We start from the raw sequence: 21,006 nt of genomic DNA, 5'->3' as shown, positions 1-21,006 counted from the left end.
GTGCCAGCCACGGAAACCCGACTGCAAAGGCCGCTGAGGAAAGACAGTCGAGCGACCCACAAACATTCATCGCCCTCCCGCTGCCCTGAAGAGAGAGCAGGGCAAAACGGATCAAAATCCGTGCTCAATCCAGCGCCTTAGACCGCCCTGCCGCGCAGATGCAGGACATTATATGTCCTACCATAACCCCCCGAATGGACTGGGGGGAAGTGTAAACTACAGTGTAAACTATAACCCCTGAGGTGCAGCAGTGCTCCAAAATGTATTCACCAAATGCAATACATGTGTCACACTGATGAAAGAAGTTGTGCGTGGGGGCGGGGTGGGGAGTGAGGGATGTATGAGAACCTCTTACATTTTTTAATTAGCATTTTGTGTGCCCTATGTATCTTTAAAGAAAAAGATTTTAAAAAATTAAAAATTTTTTTTTTGCTTGGGAAATGGAATCGGCCCAGCGGTTAGGGCGTCTGCCTGCCACATGGGAGGTCCGGGGTTCAAACCCCGGGCCTCCTTGACCCGTGTGGAGCTGGCCCATGCTCAGTGCTGATGCGCACAAGGAGTGCCCTGCCACGCAGGGGTGTCCCCGTGTAGGGGAGCCCCACGCGCAAAGAGTGCACCCCGTAAGGAGAGCCGCCCAGTGCGAAAGAAAGTGCAGCCTGTCCGGGAATGCCACACACACGGAGAGCTGACACAGCAAGATGACGCAACAAAAAGAAACACAGATTCCCTTGCCGCTGACAACAACAGAAGCGGACAAAGAAACAAGACACAGCAAATAGACACAGAGAGCAGACAACAGGGAAACGGACTTTGGCCCAGTGGTTAGGGCGTCCGTCTACCATATGGGAGGTCCGCGGTTCAAACCCCGGGCCTCCTTGACCCGTGTGGAGCTGGCCATGCGCAGTGCTGATGCGCGCAAGGAGTGCCGTGCCACGCAAGGGTGTCCCCCGCGTGGGGGAGCCCCACGCGCAAGGAGTGCGCCCGTGAGGAAAAGCCGCCCAGCGTGAAAAGAAAGTACAGCCTGCCCAGGAATGGCGCCGCCCACACTTCCCGTGCCGCTGACGACAACAGAAGCGGACAAAGAAACAAGACGCAGCAAATAGACACCAAGAACAGGCAACCGGGGGAGGGGGGAAATTAAATAAATAAATAAATCTTTAAAAAAAAAAAAAGAACAGACAACAAAGGGTGTGGGGGGAGGAAGGGGAGAGAATAAATAAATCTTTAAAAAAAATTTTTTTGCTCAAAAAGATAAGTGAAGGATGCCTACTATGACACGAATGTACCTAAAACACATTGTGTTGAGTGAAACAAGTCACGCACAGAAGAATAAATAGAAACGCATAAAGCACACGGTCTCACGTGTATGAAATCAGTAGAATATGCAAAGTCATAGAGTCGTAAACTGAAGTACTGGTTTCCAGGGGCTCATGGGGGTGGGGAATGGAGAGTTAGTGCTTAATTGATACGGAGTTTCTGTTTGGGGTGATGAGAAGGTTTTGGCAGTAGATGGAGGTGGAGGAGGCACAACTTCGTGAGTGTCATTTAGCACCCCTGAAGTATTTATCTCAAAGTGGGTAAAATGGAAATTTTAGGGGTTTATGTTACCAGAATAAAACAACTACAGGGGAATGGATGTAGCTCTATCCCCAGAACCTCCTAAAACAAAACCAAATAAGAGTGAGCCCTAATGTAAACTATGGGCCAGAATTAGGGATATAATTTTTTTTTTTTGGAAGTACCGGCGATTGAACCAGGACCTCCTACATGGGAAGCAGGTGCTCAACCGCTGAGCTACATCTGCTCCCTGGTGATATAATTTTAATAACACTTTCATCAGTTGTAGCAAAATTACTACACTCATGCAAAATGTCAACAACAGGGAAAACTGTGTGTGTGAGAGGGGGATATATGGGAACTCTGTACTTTCTGCATGCTTTTTCTATTAACCTGTAACTGCTCTAAAAATAAAAATAAAAGGCAACCCCATCAATCAGAAACTGAGTGGGCATCACCATCTCAAAATCTTCAAGACTGAGGAAAGAACGGACGTAATTGGGGAATGCAACTATAGACTAAAGTAAATTTAATATTATTCTAGCAATAATATTATTAATTGATGGTGGCTTACCTGAGGAGGGAAAGAGGGAGGAATAGGTGTAACATGGCATTTTTGTGACATTGGAATTGTCCTCCATGACATTGTAATGACAGATACAGGCCATTATACATTTTGTCAAAACCTATAAAATTGTGCCATGCAAAGTGTAAACTATAGACCATGGTGAGTTAGTAGCAGTGCTTCAATATGTGCTCATTAATTGTAACAAATGTACCCCACTAATGAAAGACGTTAATGGGGGAAAGTGTGGGAGCGGGAGGGTGTGGGGTACATGGGAATCCCCTATATTTTTGTTTATTTTTTTTGTCCTTTTTTTCCTTTCCCTATATTTTTGATGTACCATTTGTACAATCTAAAGCTTCTTTAAAAATAAAAAAGTAAAAAAGAAAAACAAACAGGCAAAAGAAGATGCTCTGTATCATTAGTCAGCAGGGAAATGCAAATAAAAACCAGTGGGATCCCAATTCACACTCACTAGAATGGCTATAATCAGAAAGCCTCACCGTTCCAAGAGTTGGCAAATGTGGAGAAATCAGAACTTCCTATGCTGCTGCTGGAATTGCAAACTGCACCCAATATGAGAAACAGTTTAGCGATTTTTCAAAAAGTTCAGCAGTTCCCGTGACCCAGAGATGCTACTCCTAGACATCTAAGTTCCCTCCTAGGCAAATACTTGTGCGGAAGTGTTCATAGCACTGTGATTCATAATAAATTAAAAAGTGCAGGGAAGTAGATGTGGCTCAAACAATTGAGCTCCTGCCTACCACACAGGAGGTCCTGTGTTTGGTTCCCCATGCCACGTAAAGAAGACAAGACAATGAGCTGACGCGACAGGCTGGTGCAACGAGCTGATTAAATGAACTGATGCAACAAGACAACACAACAAGACAATCAAGGAGGAAAACACAATGAGAGACACAACAAAGCAGGAAGCAGAGGTGGCTCAGGCGATTAGGCCTCCCATGGGAGGTCACGGGTCCCATTCCTGGTGAAACCTACAAAAAGGAAGATGAGCACACAAGGAACAGACACAGCAAGGGCAAACAACAAGAGGGTGGGGAGAAATAAATAAATCTTAAAAAAAATAGTAATGTGCAGTTTTCCAAAAAAATTATTAAAAAAACAAAGTGCCAACAACCCAAATATCCATCAATGTATGAATGAGTGAACAAAATGTGATCTATACCACAGTGGAATATATATTTTTTTAAGAGACTTTATTTTTCCCCTGCACCCGCCCTGTTGTCTTTGCTCCCTGCATCTATTTGCTGTGTGGTCTTCTGTATCTATTTCTCTTTTTGTCTTCTCATCTTCTCTCCTCTAGGATTCACTGGGATTCGATTCTGGGGACCTCTGATGTGGAGAGAGGTTCCCTGTCAATTGCACCCCTTCAGTTCCTGGTTTCTGCTGCACTTCACCTTGACTCTCCCCTTGTCTCTCTTTTGTTGCGTCATCATCTTGCTGTGTGACTCCCTTGTGTAGGCACTGGCTCACCACATGGGCACTTGGATTGCTGCACGGGCATTCGGCTCACCACACAGGCACTGGCTCGCCATGCGGGCACTGGCTCACCACGTGGGCACTCACACGGGCACTTGGCTCACCGTGCAGGCACGCTTTCTCTTCTTTTTCACCAGGAGGCCCCAAGAATCGAACCCGGGTCCTCCCATATGGTAGGCGGAGGCCTTATCGCTTGAGCCACAGCCACTTGCCCACAATGGAATCTTATTCAGTATAAAAGGAATGGCACACGGACCCATGCTGCAAACTGGATGGCCCTTGAAGACATCATGTTCAGTGAAAGATGCCAGACACAGAAGGGCAAATCTTGTCTGATTCCATTCTGATTAAATATCCAAAATAGGAAACCTATGGAGACAGAGTGTAGATTAGTGGTTCTTTGTGGGGAATGGGGAATGACTGCTTTGGGATTCCTTTTGGGGGTGAAGTGTTCAAAATTGATGAGGTGATGGTTGCACAACTCTGTGAATATGCAAAAAGGCACCGAATTTACACCTGAAATGGAATTTTATGGTATGTGAATTCTTTTTTATTTTATTTTATTTATTTCTCCCCCCACACACCCTGTTCTCTCCACTGTCTGCCTTGTGTGCCCATTCGCTGTGGGTTCTTCTGTGTCTGCTTGCCTTCTCTCATTAGGCAGTTCCGAGAACCGATCCTGTGACCTTCTGGAGTGGGAGAGAGGCGATTACTCTCTTGTGCCACCTCAGCCCCCTGTTCTGCTATGGCTTCTTATTGTCTTTCCTCTGTGTTTCTCGTTGCATCATCTTGATGCACCAGCTCTCCGCATTGGCCGGCACTCCCGCGTGGGAGGCTTTCCTGCGCTGGGCGGCCTTCCCACGTGGGCTGGCAGTCCACATGTGCCAGCTCTCCCTCGCCAGGAGGCCGTGGGCATCGAACCCTGGACCTCCCAGATGGTAGACGGGAGCCCAGTTGGTTGAGCCACATCCATTTCCTGGTATGTGAATTCTACCGCAATAAAGTTGTTAGAAAAAAAAAAATCTCTGCCCACCTGGAGCTTGGGAGTCTTTCAGATGCAGAAATGCCAAGAAATTCCAAGAGAAGAACAAATGCCTTATTTTCTCCTCAGGAACTGAAGTACCAGATGCTAAATTTTTTTGTTGCCCAGATGTTACTAAGATTGTGATTAGGCAGATGTGGAGATTGATAAAACTGTGGCCGTTTGAAGCCTTGCATTATGACGGAGAAAAACTAAACAGAGAAGCGGTGGGGGTGGGAAGGGAGGGGCTGAACTTTCAAATACATTTGTCAGGCAGAAGTGACGTGAGCAAGATCTAAAAAGAAAAGGGGCAGCTAAAGATATACAATTCCTGTTCATCCATTCACTTGGCATTCAATTATACATATCAAAAAAAAAAAATTAAACATATCACCTGAACACGTCTTTGTCTGCCTTCATTGACTTCAAATACCGCTACAGAGTCTAGAGCGGTGCTTTCCTACAGAAATGTACCTTGACACACATCACTAAGTTAGTTTTCTAATAGCCACATTAAAAAAAAAAGTCGAAAGGTATATGGGAACCCTGTATTTTTTGTATGATTTTTCTGTAAACCTACAATTGCTGTAATTAAAAAAAAAAAAGCCAAGAGAAACAGGTGGAATTCATTTTAAGTGTATATTTTATTAACTCAATACATACAGATTTTCATTTCAACAGGTAATGAAAACAATATTGTTGATGAGCTATTAGAAGCCATTTTTCTAAATCCTGAAACCAGTGTGTGTTTTCCACTTATAGCCCTTCTCAGTTCAGGTGCAAAGTTTTCACCAGAAATACCTGATCTGTATCTAGATTTTATAAAAATTCCAGTGGAAAAAAATAGTTTTACAAACCCAAGATATCTCCAGTATGCTTAAGAGTTTTCCAATAATCAAGTATAGGTTCTATCCACTGAAATTTAAATAAATTAAAATTTTCAAAGTTAAAAATTCAGTTCCTCACATGTGAAGTGTCCAATAACCATGCAGCTACCATATTGGAGGGTAGAGGTATGTGTCCATCATGATGGAAAGTTTTATTGGGCAAAGCAGATCCTAAAGTAGCTCTGGTCATGGTGTACACACTCCATAAACATCCAGTGAAGAAGTGTGTTTGTGATAGATTAGGTCTGATTCAGCTTTTTCTTCCAAGATTAGAGCCAATAAATATGTGTCTAACATTTGCTACTTCCCACCCCAAACCAAGACTGTCAACATCTTGGCTGAAATGTGACATATGGAAATAAACAAAACAATCTGGGTGCGGTGTTATTTTTTAAAAAAATGCTGATGGTGATGAAAAATGTCTAAATCCAACATAATTCTTACTTCCATTTCAGGCAAAACATGATGCACACTGATGGAGAAAAAGGAAGTGAGTCAAGGGGAAGCAGATGTGGCTCCAGCAATTGGGCTCCCGCCTACCACATGGAAGGTACTGGGTTCTTTTCCTGGTGCCTCCTGGAGAGGATGAGCAAGACAGTGAACAGACTCCACAGGCTGGTGCGGCAAGCTGACACAACAAGCTGACCCAACAAGGAGATACAGGAAACACAATGAGAGACACAACAAAGCAGAGAGTGGAGGTGGCTCGAGTGACTGAACGCCCACCTCCCACGTGGGAGGTCCCAGGTTCAGTTCCCAGTGCCTCCTAAAGAGAAGACGAGCAGACACAGAGAGCGGGCAGCAAATGGACACAGACAGCAGGCAGCGAGCACAAAACAAAAAAGTGAGGGGAGGAAGTTAAATAAATAAAATACATCTTTAAAAAAATAATAAAATCGTGTGAGTCAATTTTATATGAATCAAAATTCCACTTCTGCCATCTGCTGACTTGCTGCTTTACTTAAAGACACCATCTCAGGAAGCAGACTTGGCCCAGTGGTTAGGGCGTCCGCCTACCACATGGGAGGTCCAGGGTTCAAACCCCGGGCCTCCTTGACCCGTGTGCAGCTGGTCCACGTGCAGTGCTGATGCGCGCAAGGAGTGCCGTGCCACTCAGGGGTGTCCCCCGCGTAGGGGAGCAAGGAGTGCACCCCATAAGGAAAGCCGCCCAGTGTGAAAGAAAGTGCAGCCTGCCCAGGAGTGACGCCGCACACACTGAGAGTTGACCGAAGATGATGCGACAGAAAGAAACACAGATTCCCGTGCCGCTGATAAGGATAGAAGCAGTCACAGAAGAATACACAGCCAATATGGGGGGGTGGGAATAAATTTAAAAAACACAAATCTTGAAGGAAAAAAAAAAGACGACATCTGGCAGGCCTGGGTGAGGCCAGGGACGTGAGTTCTGCAAATGCAGGTTTGGGGGCTGGCTTTATTGAAAATTTTGGATTTGGAGGGGAGTGTTGGGGATTCATTTTAAGTTTTTAAAATATTGCATGAAGTTGAGGGAGGGATGTGGGCCTAGTTACACATATATTTTTTTAAAAGTGTAGGAGTCTTGCCGTGAATCTGTGTTCTCTTGCTGCCGTCACAAGTTAGCACACAGAGAGTGGCTCAAAACAAGGTAAGTGCCTTGCTTTACCCTTCTGGAGGTCAGAAGTCCAGTATGAAGGTGTCCCCAGCGCTGCGTCCCTTCTGCAGGTTTCAGGGGAGACTCCATCTCCTGGCCTTTCCCAGCCCTAGAAGCCACCCACGTGCCTTGGCAGGCGGCCCCACCCTCCACCTTCAAAGCCAACCGCCGGGCGTCTTCCCGTCTCTCTCGGCTTGCGTCGGCACCTCGCCTTCTCTCCCTCTGGCCCTCCTGCCTCCCTCTTTTAAGAACCTGGGTGATTATTATATCCTGGATGACCCCGGAGAAGGCCACCTCAAGATCCTCAATTTATTCCCATCTGCCCTTCTTGCCGTGGAAGGTACCACATTCCCAGCTTGGGGGATGTGAATATGGGCGTCTCGGGTCACATGTGTGGCACTAGAATCATCCGTATCCCGACTGTGACAGTGCCACCTACCCACGTGATGAAACAGAATTTAGTACACGCACAAACACACACAGAGTGCGAGTGAAACTGGGGAAATCAGAAGATGGCTGGGTCGTATCAGCATACTAGTTGTGCCGTGGCTTTGCAATATGACGACTGGCTGAAGCTGGGTGGAGGCAATGCTGGGTCTCTGTATTATTTCTTAAAAAAAAAAAGATTGATTTTATTTGTTTATCTCTCCCCACCCCCTTGTTTGTGCTCACTGTGTCTGTTCGTCTTCCTTGTTTCTTTAGGAGGCACTGGGAACTGAACCCAGGACCTCTGATTTGAGAGGGAGGTGCCTAATCGCTTGAGTCACCTCCGTTCCCTGCTTTGTTGTGTCTCTCATTATGCCTTTCTTCTCATGTCTCTTGTTGTATCATCTTGTTGAGTCAGCTCGCTATCTTGCTCATTTTTTTTTAGGAGTCACTGGGAACGTCCACTCTCTGCTTTGTTGTGTCTCTCATTGCATCGTCTTGTTGAGTCAGCCTGCCATGCCTGCCCATCACGCCAGCTTGCTTTCTTCTTTAGGATGCACCAGAAACTGAACCCGGGACTTCCCATGTGGTAGGCAGGAGCTCAATCGCTTGAGCCACATCCGTTTCCCTCTCTGTATTCTTTCTTTTTTTTTTAAGCTTTTATTTTTATTTATTTATCTTCCCTTCCCACACCCCCCCCCCCCCGCCTCAGTTGTCTGTTCTCTGTGTCCATTTGCTGTGTGTTCTTCTGTGTCCACTTGTATTCTTGTCAGTGGCACCAGGAATCTGTGTCTCTTTTTGTTGCGTCATCTTGCTGTGTCAGCTCTTCGTGTGTGTGGCCACCACTCCTGGGCAGGCTGCACATTCTATCGCATTGGGCAGCTCTCCTTACAGGGCGCACTCCTTGCACGTGGGGCTCCCCTACATGGGGGACACCCCTGCGTGGCAGGGCACTCCTTGCGCACGGCAGCACTGCACATGGGCCAGTTCACCACATGGGTTAGGAGGCCCTGGGTTTGAATCCTGGACCTCCCATGTGGTAGGCAGATGCTCTATCCGTTGAGCCAAATCTGCTTCCCTGTATTATTTCTTACAACTGCATGGGAATTGACAGTGATCTCCATATTGATTTCTATTCTTCAGAAAGAAAAAATAGGGAGCCCGGGGGACCATCTTTCGTCTGGCCTGGGCTGGGGCAGGGGGCCAGGTGTATCTTCCAGGACCCCCAAGCTGTGGTGGGAAAGTTAATGAGTTACGAGTGGCAATTCCCAGGCTAAGGGTTGCACAAAGAGTCAGCTGGGGGTCAGGGGGAGGAGGCAGCGGATGAGGGTCAAGTGATAAGGCCTCCACCTGCCATTTGGGAGGACCTGGGTTCGATCCCTGGGGCCTCCTGGTGAAAAAGGAGAGAAAGCATGCCCACGCGGCAAGCCAGTGCCCATGTGAGTGCCTGCGTGGGGAGCCAGTGCCCGCACGAGTGAGTCACACGGCAAGATGATGACGCATCAAAAGAGAGGCAAGGGGAGAGTCAAGGTTGTGGGAAAGGGTCAAGTTTAATTTTCAAAAAGGGAAGCCGGGGGCCGGCTCTGCTGTTCCAGGAGGGAGGGCAGGGATGTCAGCAGCTTTGGCCCACCAGGAATTTGAAAAGTGGCGCCAAAACGAGGCAGGGCCAATGGTGAGTGCTGGGGGCAGGGTGAGAGCAGGGAGAGCCAATGGGGAGTGCTGGGGGCGGGGCTAGAGCAGGGAGGGCCAGTGGTGAGTGCTGGGGGCGGGGCTAGAGCAGGGAGAGCCAATGGTGAGTGCTGGGGATGGGGCTAGAGCAGGGAGGGCCAATGGTGAGTGCCGGGGGCGGGGCTAGAGCAGGGAGGGCCAATGGTGAGTGCTGGGGGCGGGGATAGAGCGGGGAGGGCCAGTGGTGAGTGCTGGGGGCGGGGCTAGAGCGGGGAGGGCCAATGGTGAGTGCTGGGGGCGGGGATAGAGCAGGGAGGGCCAATGGTGAGTGCTAGGGGTAGGGCGAGAGCAGGGAGGGCCAGTGGTGAGTGCTGGGGGCGGGGCTAGAGCAGGGAGAGCCAATGGTGAGTGCTGGGGTGGGGCAAGAGCAAGGAGGTCAATGGTGAGTACCAGGGGCAGGGCTAGAGCAGGGAGGGCCAGTGGTGAGTGCTGGGGGTGGGGCTAGAGCTGGGAGAGCCAATGGTGAGTGCTGGGGGCGGGGCCAGGAGTGAAAGTGGCCCCAAATTTGAAAACCAGGGCAAAGGTGAAAGCAGCGCGGAGGGCGGAGTGTAGGGAACCGGAGCCCCGGGAATCAGAGCGGAAACCGGAAAACTCAGTTAGACCTCTCGGATAGGCTGTCACCCCTAAAGTACCCCATCAGTGGGGAGCAGGGAGGGACCCGCATGTTAGGTTTAGGGTATAAATGTCACTGTTCCTTGTTGTTTGGTGCTCCGGCCATTTTGTCCAGGTCGAGCGCCCGGTCTTGCAAGATCGGTCCTAAAATTCTTTTCTCCTCCGCACTCAGGTGAGCTTTCGTTTTCTCACAGGTGCAGCTTTCTTTCTAACAAGGTGAAGCGCAGCAGAGACCAGGAACTGAGGTGGCGCAGCTGACAGGGAGCCTCTCTCCACATCAGAGGTCCCCAGGATCAAATCCCGGTGAATCCTAGAGGAGAGAAGATGAGAAGAGAAGACAACACAGACAGCAAAAACAGCAGGGCGGGAGGAGGGGAGGGGGAAATAAATAAATAAATAAATAAAATTTTAAAAAACGAAACAAGACTCAGCAGGAACCTGTTTTCAAGCCCGCTTAGTGGCCAGGTGAGGACAGCAACAGGCCCCTGAGGGAGCTCGGAGGAGCCGCCCGTGCCTGGCGCAGACCCCTCTCGTTATCAGCGTCCCTGCAGGCCCGCAGGTGGCAGGTTCCAAGTCCCTGGCTGGACGCCAGCCCTCCTTTTGGGTGTGGCTTTCTGCTATCTGCTTCCTGCACCCCTGAGCCCATCTCCTTCCCAAGAGCCACCCCTGGGCAAGTCACACCTGCCACCCGGCCTTCCAGAAGCTTTAGCACCAGGCGAGGCCCACACTAAGTCCTTCAGGGCCCACAGCCTGAACAGCAAGCAAGCCAGGGTGTGCTGTCAGCTTTCCCGGCCCCAGGGGAGGCAATGATGCTAACAACCCAAAACGCCAGGAGGCCACTTCCACAAGGACAGAGGTCACGTCTGTTCTGTGGCCCCACTGCCTGGGACAGGGTCTGGCACACAGTGGGTGCTTAAGAAATATTTCTGAAACGAAAGGATTTTCTTTTTAATATTTATGTATGTCTGTTTGTACTTATTTTTATTTATTCCCCTCCCCCAGGGATGGCTCCCTCGCCTGTCTGCTTGTTATCTGCTCGCTGTATCTGCTCGTTGTCTGCCTGTTGTCTGCGCTCATTGTCTCTTCTTGTTGTGTCTGCCCGTTGTCTGCTCGTCTTCCTTAGGAGGCACTGAGAACCAAACCTGGGACGTCCCATGTGGGAGGTGGGCACCCAACCGCTTGAGCCTCTTCCGCTCCCAGCTGGTTACGGCATCTGTTGGTTGCGGCAGTTGCAGCATCTGCTTGTTGCATCATCTGTGGTGTCTGCTGGTTGTGGAGCCTGCTGGTTGCACCGGTTGCAGTGTTGACAAATAAAGAGCATAACCTTGCAGAAAAAATAACTAACAAGCCACTCCTGCTCCTGCTTCTGTAAATCAGCCCGCAACCTTGCACCTGCCTTCTGCTTCTGTAACCCCGCTTGAAAAATTTCACCGAGCGACACGTTGGCCGATAAACAAAAGTCATGCTGATCCCACATAAAATCCTATATAAACCCATGAAAACTGAAAAACTGGGCTCAGAAATTGGAGATTGACTCTCCTCTGGGCCCGCGCATAATAAATCTGTTCCTCCGCTTCTCCGACTGCCATTTGGGTTTCTCTTTCGCTCAGAACTCCTAGCTTTGCTGCAACATTTTGGTTCCCTGGCTGGGAAACCCAACCGAGCTGGCCCTTTGAGCCCCTGCTTTGGGACTGGCGGGTGCGGCCAGCGGAGATCACGCACAAAAGAGGCGGCGCCACCTGTGCCCTTGACGGGGCCTTCTTCGGGGAAGGGATCCTGTGGGCTGCGTCCTCCACCCCGGCCTGACTCGGTGGAGAGGTGGATTGAACAACAACAGAAGATGCCGGAAAGGTAAGGTCCGAGGTTCTGAGTCCCAGCCAGGCCCGTCTTCGTTCAGAAGGGGAGACTGATCATGTCCCAAAATCTCAAAATTCCAGATTCCAGCATAGGGCAGTCCCTGGGGCGGGACCGTGGGACCTCTGAGTGATTGAGGGAATGAATGGGGACGGCAGAGGCCTCCGCTGATCCAGGCTGTGGCTCCACGGCCCGCGCTACAGAATCCGAGTGGGCCCCAACCTAAATTCCGCGCCTACGTCATACGCCCTAATGGCTAATTCCGAGTCTACACGGACACCTTAGCTAAAACGAGCCTAAGTTCTCGCCAGAGACGCGGACAGGGGGGCCTCTGAGTGGCCTCGTGAGGGGCCCCCTCCTGTGTTTTGTCCTGCAACACTGGTTCAGGGATGGGATCTTCACAGTCCAAGCACACAGTCTTAGATTATATGTTAAAAATTTTCAAAAAGGGCTTTTCTGGGGATTATGGTGTCTGTATGTCCTCCAGAACTCTCCGGACTGTGTGCGAATTGGAGTGGCTTCAGTTTGGTGTAGACTGGCCCTCAGAGAGACCCCTAGAGGTGGCCAAGCTTCGCGCAGTTTGGCAGCCACAGGGACCCCCGGCCGCCCTGATCGGTTGCCCTACATCAATTCCTGGTTAGAAACCGCCCAAACCCTGCCCCCTTCGGTTCAATTCTGTGTTGGAAGGAGAGGTCAGAGCAGGGTCCTAGTAACTCAAACAGCCGGACCTTGGAAACCTATTATTCTCCAGAAAAAAACCCACTGCCCCTGCCGTATGTTCCAGCCCGACCGGGGCGTCTCCCTCTGCAGGCAGATCTCCCCCAGACTCCTCCACCTCCAGGCCCCCCGGGCCCGCCAGCCTCCCCCAGGGGGATCCTGGGCCCCTCTGGCAAAACACACTCTGGTCCGCACAGCCCGCTCCTCAGATGCGCCTCCGTGACTCCCAGGCCCTGCCCAGATCCGTGCAGGTGGGACTGTCCCCGCGGGAGGCCAGGGCTTCTCCATCAGCCCTTCCCGCCTGCAAAACTGGGAGCGGCACGCCCCCTCATCGTCAGCAAAGCCTCGGGCGCTTAGCGACCTCAAGGAGCCCATTTGCCAAGCCCGCCGCCCCGCTCGGGGTGACTGCCGCCACCTGCTCCTGGCCCCGGTCAACACGCGGGAGGGACGCCGCGTCCTCACGGAGGCCAGAAGGCGGGCGGGAGAGCAGGTGCCACAGGCGTCTCGGAGCCAGCGGAAAGGGCCCGAGAGGTGGCACCGGAAGCCGGGCCCAGCCCGGGACTGTCACACACAGCAGGGGCGGCCGCCCCTTAGCGGGGTCGAGAAGGCCTCCTGGGGGGGGGGGTACGGGAAGGAGCGAGGCGGCCCCAAACAGGTCCAAAGCGGCCTCCGTCACTCAAAAGCCTGAAAAACCCTCGGGGAGGTTTTTATGAGCGACTCTGCAAAGCCTTCAAGATTTACACCCTTTCAACCCAGGAGCCCCGGAAAGCCAGAGGACGGTGAAGGCAGCTTTTGTCGCTCAGGCGGCACCGGACATCAGACAGAAGCTTCAGAAGCTGAACGGGTTCGCAGAGATAAACATCTCCCAGCTCCTCAAAGTCACAAACAGGGACACGGACTTGGCCCAGTGGTTAGGGCATCCGCCTACCACATGGGAGGTTCGCGGTTCAAACCCCGGGCCTCCTTGACCCGTGTGGAGCTGGCCCACATGCAGTGCTGACGCGCGCAAGGAGGGCCCTGCCACGCAGGGGAGCCCCACGTGCAAGGAGTGCGCCCCACAAGGAGAGCTGCCCCCGCACGAGAAAAGCTCAGCCCACCCAGGAGTGGCGCCGCACACACGGAGAGCTGATGCAGCAAGATGTGCAACAAAAAGAAACATAGATTCCTGGTGCCACTGACAAGAATACAGGTGGACACAGAAGAACACACAGCGAATGGACACAGAGAGCAGACAATGGGTCGGGGGGAGAGAAATAAAAAATAAATCTTTAAAAAAAAAAAAAGTCGCAAACGAAGTATTTGTCAATTGGGACAAAACTGCTGAGCGGGAAGCAAAAAGCGAGTAAAACAGCAGGTCTCCCTGTCCGCAGCAGCCTTACAGAGTCCAGACCCACCCACCAAGGAAGTCCACCCCGAAAACGGGGCAATGCTTTGCCCTGAAACACTCTGCCGCTGTCAGTACCTCCTGGGGCCGCCTGGCTTACGCGTCTGGATTTACAGGACGCTGTTTTCTGCTTGCAAGTAGCTCCCCAGAGTCAGTTTCTCTATTTGCTTTTGAATGGGAGAATCCCAGGACTCAACCAAAGACTCAATAAACTTGAACTCAACTCCCACGGGACTTCAAAAACTTCCCCACCCTTTTCAGAAAAGCCCTGGCAGCGGATCCGGCTTCCTACGCGTGGAAAAACTTAAATCCTTTTCTCCTTCAATACGTAGATACCCTCCTGCTGGCAGCCAAAACAGAAAAAGTAGATGCCAGCCGCCCCGTCCTCCAGCACCGGCCCCTTCTTTGCCCAGATCAAACCCTATTCACAGACAGCCACAGTTTTAACAGAAATGGGGAGAGGCTTGCTGGATATGCAGTCACCACTGCTAAACACGCAGTGGAAGCAGGCCGGCTACTGAGAGGGTAGTCTGCACACAAGCAGAATTCTGGACGCTAATTCAGGCCCAACAACTAGCCGCCGGGCAAACGGTAAACATTTACACTAACTCTAAGTGGGCACTTGCTTCTGTGCTTATTCATAGAGCAATTTATAAGAAAAGGAAACTCCAAACTGCAGGGGGAAAAGAAATAAAATAAAGAGAAAATCCTTCCACTACTGGAGGCAGTCAGGAAGCGCAGCCGGGCCACCGTCACTCGTTGTCAGGGACATCAGAAGGGACGGAGGCAGTTATAAAGGAAATACACCAGCCGGCGAAGCGGCCCGACAGGCAGCCAAACTGCAGGCCCTGCCGCCGGTGCCTCACCTGCCGCTTTTAGGGCAGCACGCTGAGAAACTAAGCTCCACCCAGGAGAAACAGGAGTGGGCAAAGAGAGAAGGAGGGCACCAGACCTCGGAGGGAAACTGGCTACTCATGGATGGCTGAGTCCTCTCCCCACAGGGGGCCACCTGCTCCTGGCTCAACAGTCCCACCAGCTCACTCACTCGGAAAAACGCCTTTAAAAGCCCTGCTCAGAAAATAGTACTGCACTGCCCGATGGCCTCGCTGTGCACCAGCCTTAGCAGCCAATGCCAGGGAAGCAGATGTGGCTCAACGGATAGGGCATCCGCCTACCACATGGGAGGTCCAGGGTTCAAACCCAGGCCTTCTTGATCCGTGTGGAGCTGGCCCATGCGCAGTGCTGATGCGCACAAGGAGTGCCCTGTCATGCAGGGGTGTCCCCCGCGTAGGGGAGCCCCATGTGCAAGGAGCGCGCCCTGCAAGGAGAGCCGCCCAGCGCGAAAGAAAGTACAGCCTGCCCAGGAATGGCGCCACACACACGGAGAGTTGGTACAGCAAGATGACGCAACAAAAAGGGACAGATTCCCAGTGCTGTTGACAAGAATCCAAGCGGACACGGAAGAACACACAGCGAATGAACACAGAGAGCTGACAACTGGGGGGGGGAGCAGGAAGGGGAGAGAAATAAATAAAAATAAATCTTTTAAAACAAAACAGGGAAACAGACTTGGCCCAGTGGTTAGGGCGTCCGCCTACCACATGGGAGGTCCACGGTTCAAACCCCGGGCCTCCTTGATCCGTGTGGAGCTGACCCATGCGCAGTGCTGATGCGGGATGTCCCCCGCGTAGGGGAGCCCCACACGCAAGGAGTGCGCCCAGTGCAAAAGAAAGTGCAGCCTGCCGAGGAATGGCGCCACCCACACTTCCCCTGCCGCTGACAACAGAAGCGGACAAAGAAACAAGCCGCAGCAAATAGATACAGAGAACAGACAACGGCCTCCTTGACCCGTGTGGAGCTGGCCCATGTGCAGTGCTGATGCGCGCAAGGAGTGCCGTGCCACACAGGGGTGTCCCCCGCGTAGGGGAGCCCCACGTGTAAGGAGTGTGCCCCATAAGGAGAGCCGCCCAGGAATGGTGCCGCACACACGGAGAGCTGATGCAGCAAGATGATGAACAAAAAGAGACACAGATTCCCATGCCGCTGACAACAACAGAAGCGGCCAAAGAAGACGCGGCAAATAGACACAGAGAACAGACAACCAGGGCGGGGGGGCAGAGAGAAACAAATAAATAAATAAATCTTAAAAAAAAAGAAGGGGCACACTCCAACAAAAACCAGACAACTGGAAAACTCACCCTGTACCCGATTGTCCCTTAAAAATCCAAATTGCCCAAAGCCACCAAGAATCGCCATCACCTGACTAGATAAACTCCCGTTCCCTGCGGTTCCTGCTCCTCTTCGGACTCCTCGGCTTACTGTTTGGGACTGGACTACCAACTACAGCTCCAGAGACTGGAATGTACTTAAAAAAATACTAATCTTAATAATGTACTTGTGTTTTGTAAAATGCTTTAGTACCTTAAATTGTTTTTCAATTTAACTCGAGTAACACCCTATACAAAATTATAAGGACGTTCAAGGGGGGAATTGTTGAGAAATAAAAAGCATAGCCTTGCAGAAAAAATATCTAACAAGCTGCTCTTGCCCCCGCTTCTGGTAAGAACATGGCCTTGCAGGAGAATATCAGATGATTGACTCCTGTCCCCCGCTTCTGTAATCTAACAAACCTCTCTGGCGCCCCCGCGCCTGTAAATCAGCCCACAACCTCGCACCTGCCTCCTGCTTCTGTAACCCCGCTTGAAAAATTTCGCCAAGCAATGAATTAGCCAATAAGAAAAATCATGCTGATCCCACATAAAATCCTATATAAAACTATCAAAACTGAAAAACTGGGCTCAGGAGTTGGAGACTGACTCTCCTCTGGGCCCGCGCGTAATAAATCTGTTCCTCCACCTCTCCGAGTGCCGTCTTGGGTTTCTTCTGCAGTTCAGAACTCCTGGCTTTGCCTCAGCAGCAGCATCTGTTCGTTGTGGCATCTGTTCGTTGAGGCATCTGCTTGTTGGGGCATCTGCTTGTTGGGGCATCTGCTTGTCTTCTTTAGGAGGTACCAGGAAATGAACCCAGGGCCTCCCATGTGGTAGGCAGGTGCCCAACTGCTCGAGCTATAGCCACTCCCTAAATGTTGCCTTAAACCAGAAAGGGAACAAACGAGTGCTTTCTCTACTTTGTATGACATTTTGATGTTTTTCACGAATTGCCCCTGTGGTGGGTGGAATTGGCTCTCCCAAAAAGGTAAGTTCAAGTCCTACCTGTGAGTCCGGCAGACGTGACCTCATTTGGAAATTGGGTCTTTTTTTTAAAAAAAGATTTATTTTTATTTATTTCTCTCCCCTTCCTACCCCCCACCCCCCCAGTTGTCTGCTCTCTGTGTCCATTCGCTGCGTGTTCTTTTGTGACTGCTTCTATCCTTATCAGCTGCACTGGGAATCTGTGTTTCTTTTTGTTGCGTCATCTTGCCGTGTCAGCTCTGTGTGTGTGTGGCACCATTCCTGGGCAGGCTGCACTTTCTTTCGTGCTGGGCAGTTCTCCTTATGGGGCACACTCCTTGCGTGTGGGGCTCCCCTACACGGGGGACACCCCTGCATGGCAGGGCACTACTTGCGCACATCAGCACGGTGCATGGGCCAGCTCCACACGGGTCAAGGAGGCCCGGGGTTTGAACCGCGGACCTCCCATGTGGTAGACGGATGCCCTAACCACTGGGCCAAGTCTGCTTCCCTGGAAATTGGGTCTTTGTGGGTGCAGTTAGTTAAGATGGCCCAATATGACTGGTGCCCTGAGAAGAAGCAGAGGAAAGACACAGGGGAGAGGGCCTTGCGAAGACAGAGATGGAGATGGATGTGCTGCAGCTGCAAGCTGAGGAAGGCCAAGGACAGGGTAAGCACCAGAAGCTGAGAGAGACAGAGATCCTGCCCTAGAACTTTCAGAAGGAGCATGGCCCGGTTGGCACCTCAATTTTGTTCTTCTGGTATCCAGAACACAGATACATTTCTGTGTTTTTTTTCTGTGTGTTTTTAACAAAATTATTATCCCCCTCTTCCCGAGATGGATCCCTCATCTGTTTGCTCGTTGTTTTTGCTCATTGTCTGCTCATTGTTTTTGCTCATTGTCTGCTCGTTGTTTGTCTTCTTTAGGAGTCACTGGGAACCAAACCTGGGACCTCCCATGTGGGAGGCAGGCGCTCAACTGCTCGAGCCATATCCACTCCCCAATTTCTGTTGTTTTTAAGCTGCCAACTTCGTGTTCATTTGTTTCAGCAACCTTAAGAAACCTGTAGGAAACGGACTTTGGCCCAGTGGTTAGGGCGTCCGTCTACCACATGGGAGGTCCGCGGTTCAAACCCCGGGCCTCCTTGACCCGTGTGGAGCTGGCCATGCGCAGTGCTGATGCGCGCAAGGAGTGCCGTGCCACGCAAGGGTGTCCCCCGCGTGGGGGAGCCCCACGCGCAAGGAGTGCGCCCGTGAGGAAAGCCGCCCAGCGTGAAAAGAAAGAGCAGCCTGCCCAGGAATGGCGCCGCCCACACTTCCCGTGCCGCTGACGACAACAGAAGCGGACAAAGAAACAAGACGCAGCAAATAGACACCAAGAACAGACAACCAGGGGAGGGGGGGAAATTAAATAAATAAATAAATCTTTAAAAAAAAAAAAAAAGAAAAAAAAAGAAAACTGTATGGCTCCCTAGTCTGTTTGCTCATTGTTTTTTTTTTTCCTAAGATTTATTTTTGTTTATTTATCCCCCCTTCTCGCCACTTGCTTGCTGTCTGCTCTCTGTGCCCATTTGCTGTGCATTCTACTGTGTCCGCTTGTCTCCCTTTGTTGCATCATCTTGCTGTGCCAGCTGTCCCGGGCACGGGCTGTCAGCTCTCTGTGGGTTCGGGCCAGCTTGCCTTCACAAGGAGGCCCTGGGAAGCAATTCAGGGCCTCCCATATGGTAGGTGGGAGCCCAATTGGTTGAGTCACATCCACTTCCCTGCTCATTGTTTTTGCTTGATATCTGCTTATTGCTTTTGCTTGATGTCTCCTCATTGTTTGTCTTCTTTAGGAGGCACTGGGAGCCAAACCTGGGGCCTCCCGTTTGGGAGGCAGGTGCTCAACCGCTCGAGCCACATCGACTTCCCAATTCCTGTTGTTTTTAAGCCACCAAGTTTGTGCTCATTTGTTTCGGCAACCTTAGGAAACCTCTATGGCTCCCTAGCTAAAACCGCATGCCCCGTACTTTGCACCACCCTTGCCTGCTTAACTGTTTTCTTCTTATCATGTGTCCCCATCTGTATTAGTCTCCCAGGGTTGGCGTTGCAAAGTACCATAAGCTGGATGGCTTAAAACAAGAGTAATTTGGGAAGTGGATTTGGCTCAACAGATTGAGAGTCTCCCTACCATATGGGAGGTCCAGGGTTCAAATCCAGGGCCTCCTGACCCATGTGGTGAGCTGGCCCACGCGCAGTGCTGATGCACACAAGGAGTGCCGTGCCACACAGGGGTGTCCCCCACGTAGGGGAGCCCCACACACAAGGAGTGGACTCCATATGGAGAGCAGCTGCCCCGCACAAAAAAAGCGTAGCCTGCCCAGAAGCGGCGCTGCATACATGGAGAGCTGATACAGCAGATGATGCAACAAAAAGAGACACAGATTCCTGGTGCCACTGGCAAGAAGACAAGCAGACACAGAAGAACACACAGCGAATGGACACAGAGCAGACAACTGCAGGGGGGTTGGGGGGAGGGTAGGGGAGAGAAATAAATAAATAAATCTTTAAAACAACAACAACAGTAATTTTTCTCGCCCCGTTCTGGAGGGCAGAAGTCCAAAGCTGAGATGTTGGCAGGACTGTGCCCCCTCTGAAGTTCTAGGGGGGGCTCCTTTCTGGCCTCTTCCAACTTCTGGAGGCCCTAGGCATTTCTTGGCCCGTGGCAGCATCGTTCCAATCGCTGTCTCCATCTTCCCATGGCTGCCTTCCCTCTGTGCCTCAGCTCAGTGTTTCTTCTCCTTCTCCTTCTCTTTTTTCTTCTTTCACTTTTCCAAGATGGATTCCCTGCCGCCTAACCTCCCGAGAAACTCCAAGGAAACCAGCTGCCCGTGGAGTGTAGGGCAGTGAACCCTAGAAGAGTGCTGGGGCGGCGACTTGTCCCGGCCAGCGGGACGATCAACGGGAGCTCTAGATCCTATGAGGGAAGAATGGTATGGGACAAGAGACACAAGGAACGACAGCAAGACAGTATTCTGATCAAGCTGCAAAATTTTATTGAGGGGACTGAGCATATATACTCTGGGGGGGGGGGCGGGTAAGGATAGGTGGCGGTCTGGGATTGGCAGCTGCTGTTGCTAGGGCGGAAGGCAGATTTGAGGTAAGAACTTTTGGCTCGAACTGGTTCTGTAAAGAAGGGAGAGGGTGACCTAAGCTATCGTTGTATCAGCCCGGGCGGTCATGTTACCGGCATTGCTGAAAGGTAGAGTCTATGCATGCTGCCTTAATCGCCCACAACAGCGACTGAGGCTCCAGGTTCTGCAGTGTCGGCGCCAACCACAGGACTTCTCTGAGATCCCAGGTTCTGATCACTGTGGGGCAAGAGGCAGATGCTCTCCCGACTGATAATGGCTGAGGCTGATAATGGCTGATAATGCGGAGATATGGAAGGCAAGGTTCTGCTGTGGCCCCAAGTCTTGCATTGCAGACTTGATCCTGCTGTCTAAACGGCCCACAGCCCAGGGACTGGGTCCCTCTCCCAGAGTCTGTTGACCAGTCTTGCTTAATCTCTGAGTGCTGCCCCAGGATGCAGCTGGGGAGTGGGAGATCTGCACCTGCTCCAGTTCCTGTTTCTGCATGTTTCCTCTAATAAATGAAAGAAGGTCTGATATGTATTTTGCCAGGCTATACGCTTCGATTTCTCGGCAGTGAGCCAGCTCTATTTCATGGTCCTTTAGCTTCTTTCTCCCTCCCCTCTCGCTGTATATTGTGGAGGTGGCAGGCCCCGTCTGGGATCCAGGGATTTGAGCCGGGGTTTTAAAATGCCAGAGCTTCCTACATCTGTCCTTATAAGTGTTGTGGAATTTAAGAGAAGTTCAATTATTTGAGTATAGAGAGGCCAGGACTCAGCAATGATTTTGAGAAGGAAAAATGGTTTATTGACGGCCGGCCGGACTCGGGAGCTTTCAGTTTGAAT

This window comes from Dasypus novemcinctus, chromosome 19 (genome assembly GCF_030445035.2).
Source record: "Dasypus novemcinctus isolate mDasNov1 chromosome 19, mDasNov1.1.hap2, whole genome shotgun sequence".
NCBI lineage: Eukaryota > Metazoa > Chordata > Mammalia > Cingulata > Dasypodidae > Dasypus > Dasypus novemcinctus.
The sequence above is the reverse complement of the archived record's forward strand: the minus strand, read 5'-3'. Positions refer to the sequence as shown.